Raw genomic sequence first — 27847 nt, forward strand, 5'->3', positions numbered from 1 at the left:
GAAACCTGATGCTAAGCTACTTTTTTCTTCTCCTTGGAGAACGTTTGGGAACATTCCTTTATCTCTGTTGTCGATAGCAACATGCCTTGGTATGAATCTTTTCCCTTTGTCGTACTGGTTATTCAGTCAGCTCTTTCAATCTGTGTCCTAGTTCTAGAAAATGCTCATTAATTTTTTCCTCTCCATTTTCTCTGTTCTCCCATTGTGAAACTCCTCTTAGTCAGATGTTGGACCTTTTGGAATAACCTTCCATGCTTCTTATCTTTTCTTTCATATTTTCCATCTGTTTAGCATTTGTGTTAATGTATTCAACATTACCTACCAAACCCCATGTTGAATGTTTTCATTTTGGCCATGTTCTGTGTTTTAAATTTCCAAGAGCTTCTTCTTAACCCCTAATTGTTATCATTTTATAGCACTTTACCCTTGTTATAAAGCTGCAGTGTTTTCTTGCTTCTAAAAATGTTATTTGGGGCTATTTTTAAATGTTCCCTCTTCTCTGATTAGTTCCATTTCCTCTGGTTTCATTTCTGTGGTTGTTTACTTGGGCCTTCTTCACATTAGAAATTCTCGTGTGTTTGAGGATCCTTTGTTGTCCAGTATTCAAAGCCCTAAAAGGGTGATTAGAAGCTCTAGAATTTCATGATGGTTCCTCAGAAGAAGCTAAGCCTGCTGACACTTTGATCTTGATCTTCTAGCCTCGAGTGTGAGACAGTAAATATCTGTTGGGTAAGCCCCCCAATCTCTGGTACTTTGTTGTATCCTCCCTAAGAAACTAATACAATGACTGTACCTTATAATTTTAAATATATATACTCTGCTGCATCTGTGTTATATTAAATATATGCACTACAATATATTGCTTGGCACTAGAAGGGGGAGGTTTCACATGTACTCATTCTACCAGCTTGACCAGAAGTTTATGACATGATCTGATTTAGTAGTCTGTGCACTTATGATGCGCGCTTTGGGCTGAGGGGTTTTGCTTAATTCCTCCTTGTAACTACAATGCCAGCTCTCTAGAAAATGTTCAATAAATGTTTTGTTGATAAATAACTGAGGGATAAACAGACTGAGAATACATAATTAAATAGGTTAAGAAAGTGAGGGACTGACCAATAACATGTATGGTTATTCAGCAAAGGCTTCTAGAAAGAGGTAAAAACTACTAAACAATTGGGTCTGATACATATTTTGTTTTGTTTTCTAATGTAATTTTGTCTTCTAATGTAATACGGTAGTAAACAATTTCTTGCCCAAAGATTTACCACATTAACAAGGCTATCCTTTCTCTCCCAAAATGGGCAGTCCTAGAGCAAGGCTTGTGTCATAATCCAGATCTTATGGATGACCTCACAGCTGACCTTTCTGTTTTTCTATGAACTCTTGTTTATGAATGCAGTAATGAATCCTTTCAACAGGTAGTTGTGAAGCAGTGAGTCACAGATGTTTGTTGAGCACAAACTATGTGCCAGGAATTATCTGGCCACAGGATTTGTTCATGAACAAGGGAGACAATTTCTCCCATTTCACGGGCTTTGAATAGAATAACAAATGATTGTGTTTAAAAGGCCCCAGTTGGGATCCCTGGGTGGCGCAGCGGTTTGGCGCCTGCCTTTGGCCCAGGGCGCGATCCTGGAGACCTGGAATCGAATCCCACGTCGGGCTCCCGGTGCATGGAGCCTGCTTCTCCCTCTGCCTATGTCTCTGCCTCTCTCTCTCTCTCTCTCTCTGTGACTATCATAAATAAATAAAAAATATATATTTAAAAAAAAAAAAAAGGCCCCAGTGACTAGATTATTTAACACATAAAGACCAAACCTCTGGAGAAGAACAGACTTATTCCCTAGGTGTGATCAGAAAGTATGATTTTTGACTTTTGTCTAAAGCTTACAGGCACTTGTAAAGGACAAATCCATGTGGAACAGAAAGCTCATGAACTTTGGAGTCTGAAAAACTCAGGATGAATGGAGGAGCTGACCCAATCCTGGGTCTTCTTGTCTGGGCCTCAGGGTGCTCACCTGTCAAAGGATAGGAGTGATCCTATTTCATGGATCATCAAGAGAATCTCATGAAGACCTTTACATGACCATTTTTCTGGGTCACAATTCTTAAACCAGGTATGGAAAAAGTCTCTTTACTAGATATTAGATTAGACTTCTTTAGGAAAGCTTATTGAGAGGTCTGAAAACTGGACTAGGTTTCTGAAAACACAGCCTGGAGAAATTATTTGTCTGCATGGCAAGCAGTTTCTCCTTAACCTGTGTCCAACCAGGCCTTCATCACAAATGTCACTGCTAGGGTTCTATGACCAAAAAGGAGAGCATCACAAAACTGTGCTCTCAGTGGCTAGGGACTTTGTGGTCTAGGCCCTGGGTCTTTCACTCAGATAGTCTAGTGCTCAGGGTCTTAAAATCACATGTAACAGTTTACTTTTGGTGCTTGGAATTTGTAAAGGTCCTACTTGGGTCTAGGGCAAGTTTTGTTTTGAGGTACAGCTAACTAGAAGGCTGACAATGGCATGGGTACTGGACACTCCAGCAGGCCTGTTACTTGTAATGCTCCTGACCTCTATCACCTATCTTCTCTTGCTCATTCAGCCCTGGCCTAAGCCTGGAGCAAAGACATTGAGAAAAGTGCCAGCAGGAACAAGAAGAGGGATACCCGGGATGGTGGTCATACCAGTGACAAGGTCATGCTTTATTAAAAAGCTTACACATTTTCTAGGATAGTCAGAGCTACCTGTTTTATTTTTCTGCCTGGTTCCAGGTATTTGGGAACAGATGACTAATATTTGCCAGGTTGTACAGACATGTGCATAAATATCTTTTCCCCTCCAGCCTTGGGCTTAAATATTAAAGATGACAACCCTTGTTATTGTTAGAAACTGCAAGTAAAAGAAAATTCTGATTGTGTGTACTCAAGCAAAATGACTTCATCAATTTCTCCTTGGCTTAAAAGGGAATTTGAAGTGAGAGTTCATGCTTTAGAAGACATTATGTAGATTTTTTTTCTTCCACATTGCACATCAAACTGACTTTTTATTCAACTGTGAATGATATTGGGATAATTAAGATAAGCCTCTGAAACATTTTATGAAGATGAACAGAAATTCCACTTACATAATTAAAAAGGAAATTTTCACTGTGTTTATTGTCAACGAATGTATTATTCAATCCTGTGTCATTACACGTAAATTATTGGCATGCATTATGTCTATATAGCACTTTCAATGCACCCATTTCCCAAAATACAGAGTAAATTGGTTCATTTAAACAGAACAAAACAAAAATCAAAAGCGGGCTTAATTGCAGGTATCGCTTTTAGGAATGATGTCCTTTTAGTTGCAACTTGTAAAATTAGAGGGTACTAGGCTTTTTTTTTTTTTTTTTCCTGCATCTTCAAAGGTTATTTAAGGTTTCAACTCTGATGAATCTGAGAACCTTACTATATCTGGGTGGCATGGGAAGGATTTGGGAGTTTGGGAGTTTGGGAGTGAGTGTTGAAAAAAAGGCAGCACAGAATGCAAGATAGAATTTGTCAAAAAAGACAGTAATACCAGTGTATAGGATGATAGTGCCTTAAGGCCTTCTGACTCAAATATAGACCAGTACATCTATGTCACTTAGAGGGTTATTAGCAAAGCAGACTCTCAAACCTATTGAATTAGAATCTGCATTTTAACAAAATTCCCACTACTTTGTGAGAAGCATTGCTTTACAGAATACTTAAGATCAATTCATTGAGGGGATGCCTGGGTGGCTCAGCAGTTGAGCATCTGCCTTCAGCAAAGGGCGTGATCCTGCAGACCAGGGATCCAGTCTCGCATTGAGTCCCTGCCTATGTCTCTGCCTCTCTCTCTGTCTCTCTTGAATAAATAAATAACATCTTTAAAAAAATCAGTTAATTGAAATATTTTATTAGGAAAGGAATGGACTGGGGGTGCCTGGCTGGCTCAGTCTGCCAGGAGTATGTGACTCTTGATCTCGGGGTTGTGAGTTTGAGCCCCACATTAGATGTGGAGATGCCTTAAAAATAAAATGTTTTTTAAAATCACAGAAAACTTCCTAAAAAAAAAAGGAAGGGGCCGATCCAAGGTCACTAATTGGCAATATGACCACTCACTGTTGCTAATAATATGCTCTAATGATCTGTTTAATGTCTGCAGCACCTTTAAAAATCCTATTGTTATAATCCTTTGAAAATTTCTTTTTGTTAGGGGCATCTGGGTGGCTCAGTGGTTGAGCATCTGGCTTTGGCTCAGGTCATGATCCCGGGGTCCTGCGATAGAGTCCCGCATCAGGCTCCCTGCAGGGAGTCTGCTTCTCCCTCTGCCTATGTCTCTGCCTCTCTGTGTCTCTCATGAATAAATAAATAAAATATTTTCCTTTTTTTGAGGACGTTATTTATTTATTTGAGAAAAAGAATGAGCAGAGCAAGGTGCAGAAAGAGAGAGAGAGAGAGAGAGAGAGAGAAGCAGGCTCCCCTTAGAGCAGGGAGTCTGATGTGGGGCTCAATCCCAGGACCCTGAGATCATGACCTGAGCCTAAAGCAGATGCTTAACCAATTGAGCCACCAGCCTCCTTTTAAAATTTCTTTTTTTTTTTTTAAGATTTTATTTATTTATTCAAGAGAGACACACAGAGAGGCAGAAACATAGGCAGAGGGAGTAGCAGGCTCCTTTCAGGAAGCCTCATGTGAGACTCGATCCCGGAACTCTGGGATCACACCCTGAGCCAAAGGCAGATGCTCAACAGCTGAGCCACCCAGGAGTTCCCCCCCCCCTTTTAAAATATCTATTACTATTTGTGTTTCTTTTTTTTCTTGGTTAATATTGCTATATTTTCCCCAAAAAACAACTTTTGTTTTCGTTGATCTTCTCTAATATATATTTTCTGTTTCATTAATTTCTGTTTTTCCTTTTAGCATCTATCTTCTTTCTTTGGGCTTAGGTTGCTATTTTTTCTCATTGTTAAGTTGGCTCTTTGGTTTATTAAGTTTTAGATATTGCTCTTTTCTAATATAAACATCCAGGGCTATAAAACTGTTCTCTAAGTACCACTTTAGCTGCATTTGACACATTTTGATAGATAATGGTCAGTTACTATTTAGTTCTGGATATTTTATTTCAACTTTAATTTTATTTTTAGTATGTGAACAATTTTTAAGTGTTTTATGTATGTTTCCAAACCCATGGGGTTTTTAGTTATCTTTTTTATTTCTAATTTCTGTTTAAGATTATGGTCTATATGTAAGTCCTTTAAAATATTTACAAATAGTTGTGTTAAAATTCCCCAAAGAGATGGTGAATTTAGCAATATCTCCCTTAGAACAATTGTGGGTTTTGTTTTATATATATTTGAGGTTCTGTTATTAGTTGCATTCAAATTTAAAATGGTTACAAATTACTAATAAATTAGACTTTTTACCATTCATTATATTATGACCTTCCTCTCTAGAAATGCTTTCCATTTTAAAGTTTACTTAGTCTGCTGTTACTATTACTACTTGATTTATCTTTTGGTCAATTATATTTCTTAGCGTATGATTTTTTTAATCCTTTGACTTTTAATCTTCCTTATACTTATTTTTAAGAAGTATCTCTTTTAAATAGCATATATCTGAACTTTATTGTTTGTCCAGTCTGACCATCTTTGTCTTTTCATTGGAGTGTTTAGTCTTTTTATAGTGATTACTGATATGTTTGGATCTCCGAGCTATTTATTCATTCCTCATCTTCTCATTTTGGGCATTTTTCTTTTAAAAATGTTTCCTTCTGTCATTTCATTTCTCCCCCCTCCATTTATTTGTTAATTATGTGCAATTAAATCTTTTTTTGGTGGTTATTCTAGTGTTAGCATGCATACTTAACAAAACTTAATAATTTTGGGGTCCTAGCTTAAATTCCAGTCATGCATGTCCCTATTTGCATGCTATTTATGCCTGCTATTTAATCCTAGCCTTTTCCCTACAAATTAGATGTTAATGTTATCATCAATCAACTGGAATCATTTGTCTGTGGTTGGGCAGAGTGTGGAGAAGAGTATAGAAACGAAGAAGAAATGATAGACATCAGGAAGGGGCTAGGTGAAACTTATCAAGGGCTTTGAACTTTATCTTAAAACTAGGAAGCCCTGAAGGGCCGCCATTGTCAATAATCCTCTTATTTGACTTTGAGAAAGCTTATTCTGGCTGGAACATGAGAATGTAAAATAGAGACCTGAAGGAAGAAAACCAATGGATGCTCTTGCAGTAATCCCTGGGATGAATTAGAATTAGCCAAGTGACATCAGGATGGAGAGAGTGACAACACCTAGAAACCCCCTGGCTGTCCAATCCACTGGAATTTGACCAGGGGCTGGAACCAGTGGATGAATGGGAAGGGAAGCCAAGGATTTTACAAGATTTCGGAAAATCTTGAAAATACGGAAATCATGGAATGCGGTGGGAAGATGAAGAGTTGAGTAGATATGTATCTCCTTAGGCTTGTGATGAAAGCCGGAAGACTTAGGTATCTCTATAGACTCTGAAGACCTTGCAAAACTGCTAGCTCCCTTCGGAGGACCCGTATCTTGAGAACCCTCCGCGCCAAAGCAAAATCCCTTGCTCAAGAGACGGCCTGGGCCTCAAGGCAGAGATCGGGCAAGGGCTCGTGGGGGGTTTCTGTGTTTGCTCCCTGCCTCACCTTCGCCGCCTTCGGACCCTTGCACCTTCTTCGAGGACCACTGGCTATTGGAAGTCGGTGGCAGACTTCACCCGGCCAGCGATCCTGGGCGCCGCGTCTGCGCAGAGCGCGGGCGGGGCTCCGGGTGGGCGGGGCTCCGGGTGGGCGGGGCTCCAAGAGCGGACGAGGCCCCGGGGTGGGCGGGGCTCCGGGTGGACGGGGCTCCGAGCGCGGGCGGGGCTCCAAGAGCGGGCGGGGCTCCGGGGTGGGCGGGGCTCCCGGAGCGGACAAGGCTCCGGGGTGGGCGGGGCTCCAGGCGTGGGCGGGGCCCGGGCGGGCGGGGTTTCGGCGCGGGCGGCGTGGGCTGTGCGCCGTGGACGGGCCCGGTGCGCGCTCGGTGCGCGCTCCCCGCCTGCGCGGCCGCGGGCGCCGCAGCCTCCCGGGCTGCCTCGCCGCGTCCCCAGGTGCGGTGTGTGTTGGTCCCCACGCAAACGCGGGGCCAGGAAGGACAGACCGCGGCAGAACGGAGCTCTGCTGGACGCAGTCACCGGCGGTGTTGGGATGCACCGAGCGCGGCAAGTACCAGCGTCTTCCCCGCAGCGCATCGGCGTCCTGGAAAGGCTGAGCGTCTGCCCCACGGGGAGGAGGGACGTGAAGACCTAGCGCGGGGACCATCTACTGTCAGGCCCAGCGCTCGTTCAGACACCGTCGTTCGCCTCCTTGAGCATCACTGACCGAAACCATGCACTTAGGAGTGCCGGGTGCTGGCCTGCTACCGGGAAGCTGATCCACGTTTATTACCTCGCGAGTTACCTTCTTTGGGTGTGAGGAGCACACGTGAAACCCTCTCCCCCGGCGCATTTAAAATCCACAGGACAGTGTCGTTAGCGGAGGTCCAGCGACGCAGGGGACCCCCTGGAACGTGTCCAGGCCCCTCACACCCACCCACACCACTCCTCGCCACGTCACCCAGCCCCGGCCCCGGGACTCCCTCCGCTGCTCGCCCAGCACTTCTGAGTTCGGATTTTTTTTTTTTTTAAACACAGGTCAACCAGGACTTTATTTTTTTTTTAATTTTCATTTATTTATGATAGGCACACAGTGAGAGAGAGAGAGGCAGAGACACAGGCAGAGGGAGAAGCAGGCTCCATGCACTGGGAGCCCGACATGGGATTCGATTCTGGGTCTCCAGGATCGCGCCCTGGGCCAAAGGCAGGCGCTAAACCGCTGCGCCACCCAGGGATCCCCGAGTTCGGATTTTTTTGTAAGATTTTATTTTTTCATGAGAGACACCGAGAGAGGCAGAGATGCGGGACTCGATCCCAGGGCCCGGGATCATCATCTGAGCCAAAGGTAGAGGCTCCACCACAGAGCCACCCAGGTGCCCCTCTTGGGTTCTGATTTTTATGGCTGAATAATATTCCAGTACAGATAGGTCATATGTTCTTTATCCATTCATCCATTGGTGGGCATGCAGCCTCTTACGATTTCTTGGCCATTCTGTGTGATCCCACGACGAACACCGGAGGGCACATATCTCATAGTCACTGATTTCATTTCCTTTGCATATTTACCCAGCAGTAGGATTGCTGAAGCATATCGTAGATTGACTTTTAATTTTTGGAGGAACTTCCCATACTGTTTTCCATAAAGGCTGCACCAATTTATACCCCCACCAACCAAGCACAATTTTCCCCTTGTCTCCATGTCCTTGCCAATACTTTCAACACCACTGTTTATAGTATTAAATATTTTGCAATACCCCCTTCGTTGACCCAAAATTAAATTCATAGGTAATATATTTACCCAAGTGGGTAATTTTTTTAAGTGAAGAATAATTGACATATAACATTATATTAGTCTTAGGTGTACAACATAATGATTTGATATTTATATATATTGCAAAATGATTAGCACAGTAACATTCATCACCTTACACATTTTCCAAGCAAATTTTTTCTTGTGATGAGAGCTTTTCAGATCTACTTTCTTAGCTACTTTCAAAAATGCAACACAGCATTATTATTATTACAATGGCAACACGCTACCTCCCCATGACTTATTTATTTTATAACTGGAAGCTTGTACCTTTTCACCCTCAAGTGCATATAATGGCCTGACGATAATATAAACAAGGTAAATAGAATAAAATCCTAATTGTTTTTTTAATCTTTTTTGTGTCCAGTCAGGAAAACAAACCACTCCAAGTATTTCAAACAGAAGTAAATTAATCTAGGGGGTTGGTTATGATGGGGAAGGGCTGAAAGATCATATAGAGGAAGGTAGGGTTATGCAAGGATTAGTAGCTACAGGGACTCACTAGTCCCTAGAGCTGGAGAAACAAAGGGGAAAATGATGTCACCAGAACCTCCAATTGCAAGGCCACTGTGGCTGCCACCGTGCACACCACACCAGGCACACCACACAACCGAGAAGATGGGGAAATGGCGTGTCCCGGATCTCTTCCATCCCCCAGTGCCTCCCATTGGCAGACCCTCAGAGGAGCCAGATGGGAAAGGATCTGGAAGCTGTAACATGGAGGTTTCTAGCCCCAGAGGTGGAGAGCAGGCTCAGAAGGGGTGTACAGAGCCAACAGATAATAGTTTCAGTTTGCAAATTTTTAGGCACAACTACATTTGAGAATATAATAAAGAAGCCAGATGCTTGAATCTGCATTTAAATAGGTCAGGATTTAATACAAGTAAGAAAAGTCCCATTAAATGTTACAGACACTTTCTGTATCTGACTTTTGGAAAGAAAAGGCTGAATGAGTGTATTCCCAAGTATGTATAATCACTAGGAATACAGTGACTACAATACAGATAGATCCAGGTGGCTCTAAGCAGTGACTCAAATATTATAGGTGGCTTTGCCATTGCTGATGAAATTTCCAAACTGTTGAGTTGACAATTCATAGTAAAAAGTGTAAACGAAACAAAACTCATTTGTTGCATTGTTATAAAATTCAGGGTATACGGAAATCATGCCCAAAAACCTTGTGTTTATATGTCAAATGGAGTTAGGTCTTGAGCTGAAATCATTAAAAACAGGTTTTTGGTTTGTTTTTTTTGTTTGTTTGTTTTTTTGCCTTCATGAATATCCATTAGGACATTGAACATTCGAGCTGGACTAAGCATTGCAGAAAATCCAATTTCCTGGTCTCTTCCCTTCAAAGTGTCCATTGCGTATCTCCCACCCGCTCCTCTGACCCCCCATTATTGTGACAACTACGAATGCCTCCACAGACTTTCAGTCCTCTCTTGAGCAGCAGTGCTGCTGTTAAGACCTCAGATACAGTTGTATATTTTTGATATGGAAATACCATGAGATATTTAATAGAAATTAGGTTGTAGAACAGTATTATAGGATGGTAATATACAGTTGCCTTTCATTATTTTAGGAAGTATTTATACATACATAGGAGAAAAGGCTTGGCATATATTAAACCAAAGTGTTAACAGGGGTTATCCCTGTTGTTGGAATTTGAGGAATATTTTTTTTTGCTTTATCTATATTTTAAATTCTTCCTACTTTAGAAATTTGAAAATGCATTCAAGGTAAAAAAAAAAGAAACAAAGAAAAGAAAGGGTGAGGTCAGGCAGGCACATACTGAGGATCCTTCTTGGCTCAGTCAGACCCTCTAAACCTGTCACTGGGGACTGGCCCAAGTACCTGGTACAAGGACTTGCTCAGGCAAACTCTGGAGAAATGCCACCTCCTTCCTGCACACACACCATTCTTTGGTGCTTGCCGTTGCTTAGGAATGGTGAAGAGCATTGCCTTCCTTCTATTGGTCCAAACTGTGTCCTGCTGTATTTTTGGCTTCATAGCACAGCATTTTCTTTAAGAACAGGATCCCCCTGAACTTACCTTCATGCCTGCACCGTAAGTCTTAGATATCAATCCCCAGACGAGGAGACTGAATCCCAAACTTAGACAACCACTTCCCATCCATAGACCAAAGTGGGGGCATCAGCAAGATATAGCATGTTCTGTGGGTTGCATGCTGGATGCTGTGGCAAGGCCTGGCACTGTGGGCCCTGCCAAGAAAACCAAGGAAGGATGATCAGATAGGAGCACCCGTATGTTGGCAGGTTCCAGAATTTTCCAAATGGTTGCCCACTAGGATTTAGCACAACACAGTGTCATCTCCAATCCAAGCTGCCAACCTCCAAGACCTCTGTCCTGCATAGGACCTTGTGTGTGGATCACCAGGCAGGGTGTGGGTGTACCTGACACACACACATCTCCCAGACCTGAACGCCTGGGCCAAGACAAGGGATCGTTTCCAGATGTGGGCCTCACATCTGGGCCAGCCATCAGAAGGCAGCTTATTTGAACAAAGACTGTAAGTACTCAAAGAGCCCCGAGGTCCAGAGAAGGCTGCCAAGAGCTGGCGAGCAGATGAGTGTAGAACAGACCTTAATTTATGGTTCTAGGAGAGGAAGAAAGCCGTGCTTTGTGGTCCTGCATCGATACGTGTGAAGCAAGGTATTCTACTCCTTCAGGATAGACAATGGCTTTGTTCACAGGATTAAAACCAGGGGCTTAGATTCTAGGATGAGCAGAATTCTGGACTGAGGGTGGACTTCCTGTATGTTCAGCATCCCACCTCGACCTTGCCACCCTTTCTACATCATCTCATAACTTGTATTCTGTGGAAATACTTTGGGAATAGAAGATCTTATAATTTTATAGCTCAGTGGGCCCTCTTAGCCCATCATTCCCACCAGACACACACTTTCTTTTATACATAACCATGTGCCTTGAGCACTTCCTCACTTGATAGGAGGAACTGAGATGAAGAGATCTGTTCGCAGGCATCTTTGGAGGAGGTCATCGAGATTAGTGCTGCTTGAAGCAGGATCTTACCCTCTTACGATTAGGGAAGTGCACCCCCTGGCTGAGTTGTGTTGGGCTAAATTATATCTCCCCCCTCCATTCATATGTTGAAGTCCTAACTGAAGCACCTCCCCACCCAGTACCTCAGAATGTGACTGTATTTGGAGACAGGGGCTTTGAAGAGGCCATTAAGTTATGAGGTCGGTGGGGACACATCATATCTAATCCCATATGATGTGTCCCCATAAGTAGCGATTGTGCATAGACATGCACACAGGGAGGAGTGTGAGGACATAGGGAGAAGGTGGCCATCTGCAAGCCCAGGACAAAGTCCTCAAAAGGAACCGACCCTGACAACACCTGCATCTCAGACTTTCAGCCTCCAAGAATGTGAGCAAATCCATTTCTGTTAAGCCACCCAGTCTGTGGTACTTTGTCATGGCAGCTGGAACAAAGTAAGGTGGCGGCGGGGTGGGGGCGACGCCTGGACTGTGCTGGTGGCGCTGCACTGCCCAGCTCCGTAGGGAGCCAGGGACCAGGCTGCTAGTGAGGCCGGGCAGCTCAGTGAAAAGCCCTGGGTGTAGGTCTGAGCCCCAGGGTGTTTGTAATTTATTTTCTGGTTGGTTCTGTCATTATCCTCACACAGCCAGGCCATCCGCTGCCTGACCTCTGTTTTGTGTGGGACCTTAAGAAGGTCCTCACCGAGGGGCCCGAGGACAGTAATGCCACAGGGCTTCAAGTCCCAACTCAGGACAGGGCAGGAGTGTGCCTGCTGGCAGGGGCAGCATCCTTAGGGCCTCGGGAATAGCTTGTGGGTCCTTTGAGAAGCACTAGTTTCCTTCAGTGATGCTGAAGGTGCACACCTGGGCCTTTGTCACTTGGATCACAGGTAGACTATAAATTTTACTAGACGTGCTAACCTTAAAGAAGTTATTTAAACTCTCTGGTCCTGTTTTTTGGCTAGGAAGTAGGGAGAAGTGTCCCTTCATAGGGTGTTATAAGGATGAAATGAGACAACCTGTGGAAGAAAGGCTGTAGAAACATATTGGACTTTCTCTTCCATGCCAAGTGTTTCTTGAGTACCTATTATGTGCCAGATACCATCATATGCTTTGGGGGCATCATAGAAAACAAGAGAAAAAAATGCCCTTGCCCTATAGGACTTCTATTGTAGAGAGGGAGCAACTATAAAGCAAACAAATGTGAAAAGATTCTAGAAGGAAGAGGGGTCCACTGGGTCAAAGCCTGTTGCAAAGTCAAGGTAAGGAGAGGAAAGGACTCATGTGCATGTGCTTGCATTTCATGCAGCGACCCCCGTGAGGTGGAAGGCAGAGCTGAGCTCCGGACAAACGAGGCATTGCAAGGGCTGATGCTTCCTGGAAAAAGGGCTGGAAAAATCTGCTCATTGGCCCAGGGAAATAATTAGGAAGCTTATTTGTGCCCAGGATCCTGAGTGAAAAAAAAAAAAAAAAAGAAATAAAAAAATCTCCTGTTTAAAAATAAAGTGAGTTTGGCGGCTCCTCAAAATGTTAAACATAGAATTGCCATATGACCCAGCAAGTTCCCCTCTGAGGTGTACACTTCAACAAATTGAAAGCAGAGTCTCAGGCTGATCCCTGTACAACATTCAGAGCAGCTCTGTTCACAACAGCGCAAAGACTCAATAAACCAGGGGTAGATGCACACAACATTACTGATACATGCTGAACAGGGATGAACCTCGAGAACATGCTGAGCCCCATGAGCCAGGCCCAAAAGGGCAAACGCGGCATGAGCGCACTTACACGAGGTATGCAGAGTTGGCCAGTTCGCAGCAACAGAAAGTAGAACAGGGGTTATCTGGGGCTGGGGCTGGGGTGGGGAGTTACTGTTTACTGGGTACAGAGTTTCTGTTTGGGATGATGAAAAGTTCTGGAAATGGACAGTGTCCATGATGAATGATGAATGCTGCTAACTCGTGCACTTTAAAATAGAAAAAAAAAAAGATAAATTTTATGTATTTTTTTTTTTTACCATGATAAAAAGGAAAGAGAAAGAAAGTTATTTGCCCCAGGTCCTGGAGCTAGGGGAGCTGAGCGCTGAGCCTGGCCCCTGGGGGTGGCCTGAGTTTCCTGGGCCCGGCTCTCAGCTTGCTCAGGACAAAGGGAGTGGCTCACAGTGGCCAAGAAGTTACAGTAGCAGCAGGACCAGCCACAACGGGACGACAGCGCTTCTCGGCCTCCAGGTGATTGCTCATACCTGTTTCTTGCACCTGCGTTTCTTTTTGACTGCTTTTCCTGTCTTCCCTTTAAATCAGATCTGCTCTTCTTTGGTTTTGAGGAGTAATTAACTGAGGCTGCTCTGCGTGCTGGCATGTGCCCTGGAGCCAGGCCGCATGGAATCGGATCTCAGCTCTGCCACTTACTGGGGGGCATCTTGGGGCAAGTGGCTTAAGCTCTCTGCCCTTGTCTTCCCATCTGTGGGAAGGGAGGTGGTGGCAGGGAGTGGTTGTGGAAATAAAGTGAAGCCACACATGTGATGTTAGCACCCTAAGAGGTAGGTGGGTGTTTTCATCATTAGCAGGCTAATGGGGGCTAGGGGGCTGAGGGAGCTGCCTTGGAGGGAGGGTGGGTCTGTGGCCAGCATTCAAGCTTGTTGAACTCTTAGAATCCTTTTGCAGGATTCTTTTTTTTTTTTTTTTAAGTATTTTATTTATTTATTAGAGAAAGACACAAGCAGGCACAACAGCAGACGGAGGGAGAGGAAGCAGCAGGCTCCCCGCTGAGCAGGGAGCTTGACGTGGGGCTTGATCCCAGGACACAGGCCTAAGGCTGTTGGGTTTCCCGTGACCTAAGCCCACTCCTGATTCTCTTCCCTCTGTTCTCTCTAAATGGATTTGTGAGACACTTCCGGCGCTCCTGTTCCCATGAAATGAGGCTGAACACAAAGGAAAGACAAAAGCAGCCGCCCCCCAACGTGGGACCCAGAGTGGGCCGTGGGTCTGAGCCCGCAGATGGGCTCCCAGGGGCCTCGGATGTGCTCCGTAGTGAAGAGCATCTCATTTCCACGCCCTCTGAACCAATGACTTAACATCCAGAGGCATAAGCAGCGAGACTAACATGGCCTATGTTTTTAAAGCCTTTTGCACAGAAAGCAAAAAAGCAACTACATTTCGCTACATTTTGGAAAATGAAAAAAATGGGAAAATAGTTTTATGATTCATATGACAGAAAAGGCCTACTCTTCCTAATGCATAAAGGGCCCCTCGAAATGGGAAGGAAGGAAGGGGAGAAGGAAGGAAGGAAAAGCATAGGAGAGGAAGGACTAGAAAAAATTGGGGCCATGGTCACAGGAAGCAGCCCCGAAATTCCATCTTCATCCACTGACTTGGCCAAAATCCTCATATTTAACACCAGCCACACTCTGCTGGAAGTCTGTGGAAGGACAGCCCCCCCCCCCGCCCCCGCCCGGGAACATTGCTACTGGAGATGAAACCTGGTATGTCCATTATGGAGGGGGATGTGGCCTGTGCGTGAAAAACTACAAGTGTACGGGGGTGCCTGGGTGGCTCAGTCAGTTGAGCAGCTGACTCCTGATTTTGGCTTGGGTGGTGATCTCGGGATCCTGGGACCGAGCCCTGTGTCAGACTCCATGGTCAGTGGGGTCTGCTTGAGATTCTCTCTCTCCCTCTCCCTCTGACCACCACCCCCCCCACAGGCGCGCTCTCTCTCTCAAATAAGTAAATAAATCATAAAAAGAAACTAACAATCCCACCCCCAAAATTGGAAATACATAATTCCACTACTGAGAATTTATCCTATAGCTACAGGCACGCACAGAGGACATTCATTGCATGGAGATTATTCATTCCAACACTGTTTGTGATAGAAAACAACAGAAGCGGCAGGTGGCTCCTCTCTGGGGTGAACCCTATGCTGTGAATAAAAGGAGACGTGCTCTCAGAATTGACATGGAAAGAGCTCTACCGTATTTTGTTAAGAAAAATAAGCAAGGTTCAGGATGGTGTATATAACCGACTGCCTCTCAAAGAGGTGGAAGATAGGAATTTATATTTGTTGGGGTTTTTTGGTTTTGCAAAACAAAATGGAATTTTGCAAATACTTTTCAAGGTTCCCTATGGAGCCCCTGGACTGATTGGGGATAAGACTTGGAGTTAGCCATTCTCCTTTCCACTCCTTCCAGACTTTCTACTCTCCTCTTCCTGTTTATTGATTGTTGAAAGGCTGAGGGTGTTACCAGAGTACACTTAAATAAACATGTTCTTGGGGCACCTGGGTGGTTAAGTCGGGGAAGTGTCTGCCTTCGATTCAAATCATGATCTCAGGGTCCTGGGATTGAACCTCACATCCATCTCCCTGCTCAGTGGGGAGCCTGCTTCCCCCTTTCCTTCCTGCATCATGCTCTCTCTCAAATAAATAAATAAAATCTTTAGAATATATATATATATATTCTAAAGATTAAGAATATATATATATGTATATATATTCTAAAGATTAAGAATATATATATATATATATATATTCTTATTCTTTGGGGGTAGGGAGGATTCTCCAACACCACAAAAAAAGAATAAGTGGTCCAATATTTCCGAGATGCAATGGAGTAATAGGTATGGGCACAAAGATTTTATTGCAAGGGATCTTGATTACATATTGTTTAAAGGGAAAATTTCCAAACTCTTGGAAGACAAACATGTTAAATATCCAACATCAGGGGATGATGACATATCCATAGAACAGAATATTCAAAGCTAATTCAAATATCATGAAGTATATGTATTGACATGCGAAGCTGTCCATTTAGTAGAGACTGGGAAAGTAAGCAACAGTATTTGTATATATGATCTAGTACAATATTTGTAAAATCTATAAATACAGAAATAAGTAGGGGGGCCTGGGAGGCTCAGTCGGTTAAGCATTTAAGTGACCAATTCTTGGTTTTGGTTCAGATCATGATCTCAGGGTTGTGGGATCCGGCTTCATGTCAGGCTCAGCATTTAGTGGGGAGTCAGCATCCCCTCTCCCTCTTCCTATGCCCTTCCCCCTGCTCGTGCATATTCTAAATCAATCAATCAATCAATCTTTAGAAAAAATATATATAGAAATAAGTAAACTCTGTAAGGTTAATAGACCAAAATATCATCAGTGGTCATAGCTAGATAGTAGGTCAGATCCATTTTAATTTTTGGCTTGCCTTTTACTTATCTGACTTTTCTGGTACTATTTATTAATACCATAGGTAAATTAAAAATAATCCTCCTGGAAATACAGTTTTAAATATGGGGATGAGTAGGATATATCCTGTGATAGTACCTGGTTTTTCATCTCGAGCTCTCATCATCCATATCTTTCCATGACAACAAACACATCTTGGGGAAACCAAGCGGTGGGACTAAAATGATTTTATGTTTGTTTGTGTTCAGTTTTTATTCTCAGTTTGATCTTTTGATTTTTCTACTGTCAACCTTTATTATTTATGCAATTAAGAAATAATAAACAGTTTTTAAAAGAAGTGCTTTTGTCAGATAGTTGGTGGTTTTGGAAGCTCTTTTCACTTGTCTAATAGTTGGTGGTTTGGGAAGCTCTTTTTACAGAGTGTTTGCACACAATGTATGCAAATCCTGGCAGAGTCATGATTACTGTGTATGGAGAAACAGACTCAGGAGGTTTTGAGGTTTGCTAGGAGTTACCAAGCCAATAAAGTGAACACATTGTCTAACATGTGGCCCAAGGATGCTCATTCTGCCTGCCACATTCCCAGAATCTTTCCAGACCTCTCGAACGAAAAGTGGACAAGGTCATCTATGATGCCCAAAAAGAGTCCACAAAACGAGAAGCTAACCAACAAGAGTAAGCATCCCTGGAAAGACACTTGCTCGAGGGCCTCATACTGAATAGCAACAAAAGTCTTAAGAATTCCCTTTTCACTTTTCCATAACCATGTTTACCACTGAATGTGGGAAGATTCACAGATATTTCTAGAGAACATTATTTTCATTAAGATAAAAAGAAAAAATAGATTATCACCATGTGGAGATTTTTTTAAAAATATTGTTGAAGGGTAAACTTATGGAGGGTAAAACTATTTTTACCTCTGTATTTCAGTGCTTAGTTATCCCAAAGATACTCAGTAGATCTTGGATGGTTGTGATAAATGGATGGATGGATGGATGGATGGATGGATGAATGGATGGATTGTTTGAGATGCATTAAGTGAAAGAAGGAAGGAAGAAAGGAAAAGGGAGGAAGGGACGGTGAAAAGAAGGAGAGAAAGAAGAAAGAGGCTGCTTGGGTTGGTTGGATAGATGAATGGAAGGCTGGTTGGGCTGGAAGAAAAGATGGCTGACTGGCTGGCTGCATGTGATGGGATAATGGACAGATGGAATGGAATGGAACAGAATGGAATGGACGGATAAAGCTGAAGTTGACGTTAAAGTACAACAAACTCTCAAGTACTATGGGCTGCTGCAGCTTGAGGACAGAGATGTTGCTGACATAATTTTCTTCTCTTGTAGGAAAGTTGGAAATACCTCAGCTTTTTATGCCAGTCTCACTAACAGCTGCCAAGACAGATGTGGGCCTCTCAGCTGTAGTCCTTCCTCCTCACGTCCATAGAGTGTCCGAGAGAGTTAACAGGCTGAATTCAGAAGAAGCAGGAGTTAGCATCTTTGTTTTACAGGTGAAGCAACTCACTGAACACCCCCCTCCTTGCAAATAATGAATGTCCAAGCTATTAGCGACCTTATAAAATACTGGGAATTTAAAAATAAAATTGTAAACCACAGAAATGAACAAAAGGGGAAAAAGAACAGGGTCATTAAAGTCATTCAGTGGGCTGGGACAGGTCCCCCCACTGTGGTTACTGCCAAGGCTAAATTGCAGTGTGTCATGCCATCTGCCCTGGTCTTCTTCCTGTCACTCCCGAGAGCTTTTTATTCCACTTTATTTTAGGAGTGCCGAAAGGTGGGTTTCTAATTCTATTCCTCTCTAGTTCTTTTTATAGTGCTCAGATCTGGGCAAATATCAGTCACATAAAAGTGTGTCCTCTTTTTTTGTATTTTAAATCAGCCAGAGTTTAATAACTTGAATTTCCTGCTTCTTTGGAATTCATCACCTGCTGTTTGCGGAGCCAGGTGCACCTGCACAGTTTCCTGAGCCCACGCCTACCTGCCGGACTGCCTGCCAGGCCATTAGCAAGGCCAGTGGACAAACCACACACTTGGGTGTTCTTAGAGTCTGTCACTTTCGTGATAGTGAGATGCTCTGGGCTGCCTGCAACCCCTCCCAGTGTTTGCCAGACAACTGAGCTGGAGGCAGGGGTTCATCTGGAAAATGCCAGCAAGCAACGGAACGTTCTCAGACACCTTTTACCTATGAGGACAGTGAGTCATGGCCCTGAGTTTGTTGGGGTCTTTTTATTTGCGCCATATATATATATATATATATATATATATATATATATATATATACATTCTCCCAAAGGCTTTGAATAAGGTACTCCAGCAGGAGATGCCTGAGCCTTGCTCACACACTCATCTTGCCCCTTCAGTGCTGACAGCCTTGAATTCCAACTGCCGACCCCTCCTTTTGTGTCCTGAGGACCTTCCCTTGAGCTGGAGCCCCCCTTTGCCACCTGTGCCGCCCGCCTAAGTGCTAGGGAACTTCATGAAGCCCTGGGGAGCAGCCTCCCCATAGTGGTGAGCAGGAGTTGGTGTATAAATACCCCAGCTCCCTTGCCCCTCAGGTGGGATGATCTGAGGTGTGTGTTCTTCATTGGCTTCCAGATCTTTCCGAGCAGACTGAAGCTTCAGTCACCCACGGTGGTGGCTGGTTTGATACTACATGCTTTCTTGGCTGCCTTCCTTTCCCTGTCTCACTTCACCATGCCCCTGCCAGCACTCCTGGGATCATCTTCCAAATAAACTGCTCCATCTGGAATCTCTGTCTTAGAGTCACATTCAAGGAAAACCCCCTACCAACCCCCCCCGCCCCCGTCCCCAAAGGCCTACCTCTGTCAATGGGATGTTGTTGCAGGGGTGGAGGAACAGACACTGGACATCTGGGAGTTTCCCTCACAAAATCAGAATGTGTGACCACTTCTCTAAGCCTGAGCTGTAGTATACAGTTTGGGGGCCCTCTGATACACTTTGGGGTTCCTCTGGCTGCCACCCCCAACCCAGGAGTGGTGGGCTGATAGGAAACCCAGCCAGAGGCATTCAGAACGCATGCCCAGGGGGACAGAGATTATGCAATGCTAGGACAGTGGTATAAAGGAGGCCCCATCATGTTCTGCTGCCACCACCATCATGGGCATCCTCCTGCCCCGTCTCCTACCTGGGAGGAAGGAGGTGGAGACATAATAGAGGAAGTAGATTCGGGGAGAAGAATGGGAAGAAAAAGCAAAAGGCCTTTCTGCATCCTTCTCATTTAGATTCAACTTATTTTTTTTCCCTGAAGTATATTTTTTAGTGTTTCTTTCGAGGAGGATCTACTAGAAGCAAACTTTGCATTTTTATTTGAGTAAAGATGTCTTTATTTTGTTCTTGCTCTTGAATAGCATAGCAGTTTGGCTACACTCCACAGTCGACGTTGGTCGTTGTGTGCTGTCAGCGTGTGCGTTGCCTCCTGGCTTCTCTAGCTGATACTGCGGACGCTGTTTTCAGTCGGACGGTTGTTGTTTTGCAGGTAAGCCTGTTTCTTTGTGTTTTAATTTCCAGTGTCTCTGTCCTGAGAGATTAAATCCCTCATCCCTTGCTAATTTCTGCAGTTTCATTTTCGTCTGTCTGGGTGAGCCTTTATGTGCATTCGTATCACCCAGGATTCCCGACCACTGGATTCTGGAAAATCGTATCTTCTTCTATTCTGAAAAAGAATCTCAGCCAGTGTCTCTTTGAGGATGCCACTCTCTCATTCTTTCTAGTCTCGCCTGAAATTCCTATTAAGGATATGACCGCTCTTGTTATTTTATCCTTCACGTCTCATAGACTTTCTCTAATATTCTCTAGCTCCTTCTTCCATTTTATAAACTCTTTCTTTAGCTGTGTCCAAGCGCTGCTTAGTCCCATCCACTGAGTGTTTCATTGCAAAGATCCCATTTTTCATTTCTAGAAGTTCTGCTTGGCTCTTCAAATCCTTTGGTCCTATTTATCCTCATTAGCCTCTCTTCTGTGTTTTTTTAAAAAAATATTTTATTTACTTATTTGAGAGAGAGAGAGAGTGCATGAGTGGAGAGGAGAGGCAGAGAGAGGGGGAGAAGCAGACTCTCCTGCTGAGCAAAGAGCCTGATGTGGGGCTTGATTCCAGGACCCTGGGATCATGACCCGAGCCGAAGGCAGAAGCTCAACCAACTGAGCCACCTGGGTGGCCCTCTTCTGTGGTTTTTGTTTTAAAAATATTACTTTATAGGGGCACCTTGGTGGCTCAGTTGTTGAGTGTTTGCCTTCAGCTCAGGTTGTGATCCCGGGATCCTGGGATCAAGTGCCACATTGGACTCCCCTTAGGGAGCCTGCTTCTCCCACTGCCTGTGTCTCAGCCTCTCTCTGTGTCTCAAATAAATAAATAAATAAATAAATAATATATATTATATATAACTTTATGCACTCTGAATTTTATTATCTGAAAGCTATGTTTAATGTAGACATTTGCTTTTACTCATGGTGACTGTGTCCTTTAATGCTTTGTAATTTTTAATTTTTATTGTAAGCTTGTCTTCTACAGAGATCATCTTATTTTGTTCTGTTTTGTTCTCTGTGGGAATCCTGTGCAATTTGGAACACAGAAGTGTCCCTCCAGGGTGGGTTTATTTTTCCTATTGCCACGTTCCTTGGAGATAGTCAAAGCAGCTAAAAAAATCACCACCTCTAATGTAGCCTGCTTGGGTCCCTTTCCCTTAGCTGAGTCTTGGAACTTCTATCTGCTTGCACACTTCCTTGTTCACCTCTCTGTCACATCCCAGACAGCACTCTATTTTGACATCGTGTGTCTCTTTCCTCAGTGACCCAAAAAGCCCCTGAACACTCAACAGGTCTAGCACAGAGCTCATGCATGTTTGCTGAATGAATAGACTTGGAGAAATAAGTCCTCAGAGCCTCAGCTTCCTTGAATGGGATGTTATCTTCTATCCTTATCTCATGGGATTTGGGGAGATCTTAGATCCTCAGAGCCTTAGGGTCACAAGGTGCTTTAATTCAACCCATAAGATCATTGCATCAAATCCTTAATGTCCTGCATACGATAATTAACCAAGGGGTCCTTGTAAGCTGTGAAGCACCAACACAGGCCCATCACTGTGCTTTCCCACTGTCCTGGCAACTGGTTCACTACCTGTTATTCTGCTTTTTTAGTGCTAGGTGAGCCAGGAATGGTTGCAGTGGGAAAGACCCAGCGTGTAGCAACAACTTCAGACTTTTCTAAGACCCCAACAAGGCTGCAGTGAGGCTGATTGTCTTGGGCATCTCTTGTATTTACAATCCTTCAAAATCAAATGGCAGCAGCCAAGAAAGCAGTGGTGTTAACCCCATATGCCTGCTGTCTGCTCCTCCTTTTCCCGGCTTGCCTGAGCACTCTTTGAGAGCACTGGCCGACATGCATGTGCTGGTATGTTCTCACAGCGAGGTCGGAAGCACAGCGCTGAATTATAGGTGTGCTTGACTTTGGACTTGAATTGCAGTTAAAGGTAGCGTTGCACTTGATACTCAGCATTGTGTACATGAACTATAAGCTACCTCAGAATATTGGAAATTCTTGATAATGGCAAAGCCATTTTTGGTTTGTATTGTACCTTTTCTTTTCTGCTCAAGCATTTTGTGGTGGGGAAAAAAGGATTGGGATTGCAGTGTTTTTTAGTGGCTCCAAATAGCTATCTTCCTCTGCCCCCTAGTGGCCTCATGATAAACTGTAAGAACCGTCATTCTTCTCCATTTCCCTCGTTGCTTCATTTCGTATTGTTGTTACTGTTCATGGAAAAAAGATTTTCTTAAACTTGCCACAGCCTCAGAGTTCCCTATGCTAAAAATGAAACAAATGAGGTATAATTTTACCATAAAATATGTGTGCAGTGAGAGGCATCGAGAGCTTAGAATTCAGGAAGTGATTCTCTCTGATTCCCCCTACAGGCTCCCTCCGTGGCCATCCACCTTCTGGGACCCCTTGCTTGACAGCTCCATTTAAACCAGCACTAAATGTTCACTCTTTCCCCAGCTGCATTCTAGAACCTGGAACCTCCCAGGTCAGACCTAAGCCTACCTTCAGGTGTTCATGATGGGATTATCTAGTTCCCACTCTGGACTCCTGTCCAGGCCAAGAACAGCACCTTCCTCATATGCCTTGGATCTCAGCACCCACCTCCTCCTGCCCCAACATAGCACTAGTGTGGTGAAACCCCAAGAGAAGTGGATCCTAGACATGAACATGGTACTCACAGTGTGGTCAGACCAACACCAAGCATAGTTATTTCTGGTGAAGTACAGACCATGCGAACCATGTCTTTATTTATGCCACTAAGCTTGCATTAGTTCCCTTACCAAACGCAGAATCAATTGACTCCTCTGGAGCTAGTTGCCTCCCAACACCCCCTGGTTATCTTCACATGGATAGTGGCCAAGGAAGGCAGTTTTCATTCTGCCCTCATAACTGTAGCTTCTTTGTTCAAAAGCTATGGGAACTTTATTTTTGTCTCTGTTTTTTTTTTGCCAGGAGACTGGATCATATAATGTGACAATAAAATGAAATTCCAACCTGGAGGATTTGACCACAGAGGTAAGAACTTCCTGAAAGCTCTCTTTCAGGAAGAATGATGAGGTGTCCCTGGGGCCAAGAATCAAAAGTTGTGTTCTTGGCCTCTACCTTCTCTGGCTGCCATGCTCCTTGTCAGTGACATGGAATTTAGTTGACCATGCTCTTGTAAGCATTACAGGAGGGGAGAGAGCTTCCCAGAGAAGAGAAAGACTCTTCTCCTTTTAATCTTGAATGGACAGCTGAAGGATACTATACAATTTCAGGAACTTTTTCCATAAAACTGCATCTGACTTTCAGGAAATTAGCTCTCCTGTCACTAGCTAGTGGGAACCTCAGTTTCTCACTGGTGTGTAAGACATACAAGGTCTTTAATTTTCCCTAAAGCCAATTCTGAATCTCTGTGCTAGTCTCCTAGGGCCGCCATAATGAAGTGCTACAAGCTGGGTGGCTTATACAATAGAAATGTCTCACAGTTCTGGAGTTCTTAGATCGCTGTGTGCCAGTTTATGTGTCCAAATTTCCCTTCTTATAAGGACGCAGCCATGTGTGGCCCACCCTAGTGACCTCATTTTAACTTGTAATATTCTTAATATAATTCTGTAAAGACCTCATTTCCAAATAAATTCACATTCTGTAGTCCTAGGGGTTAGACTTCAAAATATCTTTGTTGAGGGGACACAATTCAACTCATAGCAATCTCCATCCTGCCAAGTGAGCAGGAAACCCAACCTTGACCACCATTAGCTCCTTCTCTATCATAAACACATTCTCAAGCCTAGGACTGAGCTTCTGATGGTATTGGGCAACCCTAAGCCCCTGGGAGGTCCCCCTGTCTTTCATCTCTCCTGCTTGCTACTGGGTGCCCAAGCATGCATGGTGTCTCCAAGTCAGAAGCTAAGCAGCCATGCTTTGCTTGAAGGCCCCAAACTCTTTGTCATCATTGGCAACTCCAGTGTCCAGGGAGTTGGCTGGGCAATCCGGCGCCATATGCAGGCATCCTTTCTGAGTATTGCCACTTCGTCAGGGACCTCGCATCTTGCTAGTCTTGACACTATCAACCTTTCCTTTTACTTCTTGAAGCCCTTAAAGGCATCTCCTCAAGTGGTTCCAAAAGAAACAGAGCCATGACATTAAGCAGATTTATCTTCAAACCTTCCCCGAGGAGAGGTCACTCAGAGCCTGCTTACTTACATGCAGTGGAGGGAGAGTAAAATATTAGATGAATGACAAAGCTTGTACATCAGTGGGGTGTCCTGCCATGCTTCTAACTGCATACCCAACAAATATGCCATAGGCCAATTCACCAAGAGAATCCAAGCTGGCTGGGAACCTCAGACCTGAACATGGTCCCCCTCTTCTCTTCCATACTCCATTCCAAGACACTTGTCTACCTGAGCAGGTGTTGCTAGGACCTACAGGTGGCTAAGTGTGAGTGAGTTTGGTTGGGGTCTCCAAAGTCAGACTCATCTACTGGGAATTGGACACAGAGCCCAGAGAAAGAACCAGAAGGGGTCTGTCTGAGAAGTTGAGGGATCTATAGTCTCTCTTGATGAAGAAAAAAGTGACCAAATGCAGGGGCACTGTGGTATTAGATATATGCTTGGTCTCCTAACTCTGGGAAACGAATTAGGGGTGGTGGAAGGGGAGGTGGGTGGGGGGTGGGGGTGACTGGGTGACAGGCACTGAGGGGGGCACTTGATGGGATGAGCACTGGGTGTTATTCTATATGTTGGCAAATTGAACACCAATAAAAAATAAATTTATATTTTAAAAAGAAGATATATGCTTGGTCTTTGTCCCCAATTCCTGGCACAGAGCTCCTGAAACCCTGGAATTTTCTGAATGACAGGGATGTGTTTTGTTATGCATAAAGAACTCCTTCTGATCCCACCTGAGTTTATGCTAATAAAGTAACTTAGAATGGAGTTCCTAGATAGCCTAAGGATGTTTTTGGCTAGAAAGACCACGGATGAGGGGATGGGGCTCATCACCAGAAGAACCTAGTGGTTAGAGGGTTGGAACTTCCAGCCCTGCCTACCAGCCACCAGGAAGGGTAGTAGGGGCTGGAGATGAAGCTCTGTAAAAATTCTTGATGTGAGAGATTTGATGAGCTTCCAGACTGGTGAACGCAACAAAGTGCTGAGGTGGTGACGTGCCCAGAGAGGCCACAGAAGCTCCACACCCCAGCCCCCATACCTTGCTCTTTGCGTCTCCTCCATCTGGCTGTTCTTGAGTTTCACCCTTTATAATAAATCTGGTAAATGTAAGTGTTCCCTGGAGTTCTATATGCAGTTCTAGCAAATTACCCAATCTGAGGAGGGTCTGTGGGAACCCCTGATTCATAGCTGGTCGGTCAGAAGTGTGGGTGGCCTAGGACCAGTATGGGTGACTGGTATCCAAGATGGGCAGTCTTGAGACTGAGCCCTTAAATCTGTGAATCTGACACTAACTCCAGGTGGTCGGTCATCAGACTTGAATTCAATTGTAGGGCATACATTTGGTGTCCAGAGAGTTGGAAAAAATCATTGCTATGGAAAAACCCTACGCATGTGTTGTCAGAATGTTCTGAGTAAAATAGGCCAGAGTCACCTTGACTCCAAAAGGCCAAGGGGAGCAGACTGGTGAATTGAGGTGCTTGGGATAGAATTGTATGGAGGATAGAGGGGGTCTCTCTGGGGCCCCTAAGACTCTGATGGCCCTTGTCACTTAGATCCACACGGACAGACTCCTTTTTCTTGCACCATCTGTGAGATTCCCGTCATGAAGGAAACTCCACGGTGCCACTCACAGAGAATGGTAGCTCCATATGAGGCAGCCCAGCAAGTGGACAGAAACCACAGGAACACTTGTGCAAGGACACACAACAACTCAAGGAGACCAAAGAGCACCAAGTAAGAAGTAGTAAGTGCTCTCAAGGACATGCACATACAGTACATTCACGTGTGCGTGCACACACACACACACACACACACTCATGGAGCTTAACAAACATGCGTGTCAAAATTTTAAAATGCAGATAACTGAAAAGGAACTGTAGTCATTGTGAGATTGGAATTAGTGCCCTGGAAGATCAGGCCCAAGAACAGACTCGTTAACTAAGTTGCTGGACTCAAAACACCCCAAATCTATCGTATTCCTCTGTACCAGCAGGAGTAACTAGAAAATATATTTTTTAAATGGTGGTTTTGCAATGACGTTAAGGGGACATCAGATACCTGGGGAGAGATCTTACAAGGGATGTCCAAGACGTCGTCTGCACCGAAAACTATAAAACATCACTGGAACAAATCAAAGGAGACCTGAGCAAATGGACAGATCTGCAGAGTTTTCATGGAAAGGAAGCCTCAATATTGTAAAAATGTCATTTATCCAAAATTGGTTTATAGATTTAAAATAATCTCATTTAAAATAAGATGGCAGGATTTTTTTTTTTTTAATTGGCAAGCTGACTCTAAAAATTCATCGGGAAATGCTCCCATTAACAGGACATGAAAGTTTTAATTGTCCCCGAATCTCATCAACCCTTGGCATTGTGTGTCTTTTTATTTTGCTTTATTTAATTTCATTTGCTATTACAGGAATATTTATCATTTTGTATGGGAATTCCTAAGAGGAGTAAATCTGTGGCAAATCCCCCTGGGTGGGCAGAGAGGGTATCCATCCTGGGGGGGCTTTGCCGCTCCTTTGTTTCTGCAGCCAGACAAGGTCAGAGTTCAGGGGGAGCTGCCCAAGTAGACTGTGTGTCACACACACAGCAAGCGAGAGACTGGAGGTGGGAGTCCTTCTGAGTGGAAGAAAGGTGAATGGCAGGGCACAGCTGTGACCTGCAGGTGGTGCCAGGGCACATGCCTTAACATGCCTTCCACTGCCCAGGGCCCCGTCTGCCAAGAGATGTCACCACCCACTCAAAGATCTCAGACCCAGAAAATCCTGGTGACAGATGTTTCCATCAGTGATTCTCAGCTGGGTGAGTGCTGGGGTGGCAAGGGTGAGAGCTTTTCCCAACTATATGTGTGCCTTTTTTCCCTCCAAAGATCCTTGAGCAGCCACCTAGAATCATCACCCTTTCTCAGAGCCCCATGGTGCCTGGTGGGAGAGCCATGCCCCTCAGGCGTGTTGGGACAACAAAATGATTGAGAATCGAGGCCTTACGGGGGTGATCTCAGGGACTTCCAAAATGTACAGGTGCGTGGCTTTCTTTCTCAAGGCTCCAGGAGAATTAGAATGCCAGGAAACCCACCTGTGGCATCCATTGACATTAGACCCAAGGATGGCTTCCCGGCTCACTAAGAAGCTCCCCCTGTTGACGTGGCTGGGCCTCCAAAATAAAGAAATTAGCCCCCGGTGTCTGTTCCCTGCAATCATTCATGACAAGGTCTCTGTCTGGCCTGAGTCTCCTGAAACAACTTGAGAGTATTACACAGTCCAAGATATTAAGTTTAAGACAATTAAAAAAATCTGAATGTTGTCAATTTGTCATTGTCCTACATGTATTTTTCAGAATATTTGTTCTTCTTACTAACACCTTTTCGTACTAACTTCTAGGAAAGGAACGGGATGACTTAAGCAATGCCCCCCAGGCTTTCAGGTGCATACGAATCCCCTG

General features: G+C 44.2%; 1 long non-coding RNA gene across 3 annotated transcripts; it reads left to right on the forward strand.

The window, feature by feature from the left end:
- On the forward strand, nucleotides 1-27593 carry LOC144310257 (uncharacterized). 3 transcript variants are annotated; one of them, XR_013375971.1, is made up of 7 exons: nucleotides 1-729; nucleotides 1890-2120; nucleotides 18021-18184; nucleotides 18574-18887; nucleotides 20063-20190; nucleotides 23200-23262; nucleotides 27115-27593. It is a non-coding gene; the product is annotated as an uncharacterized LOC144310257 (long non-coding RNA). The 3 variants fall into 3 exon arrangements; XR_013375969.1 differs by lacking the exons at nucleotides 1-729; nucleotides 1890-2120 and adding exons at nucleotides 12801-13295; nucleotides 13532-13730; XR_013375970.1 differs by lacking the exons at nucleotides 1-729; nucleotides 1890-2120 and adding exons at nucleotides 12801-13295; nucleotides 13532-13730 and having other exon boundaries at nucleotides 27276-27593.
- The last annotated feature ends 254 nt before the right edge of the window (nucleotides 27594-27847 follow it).

This window comes from Canis aureus, chromosome 1, assembly GCF_053574225.1.
Source record: "Canis aureus isolate CA01 chromosome 1, VMU_Caureus_v.1.0, whole genome shotgun sequence".
NCBI classification, from domain to species: domain Eukaryota; kingdom Metazoa; phylum Chordata; class Mammalia; order Carnivora; family Canidae; genus Canis; species Canis aureus.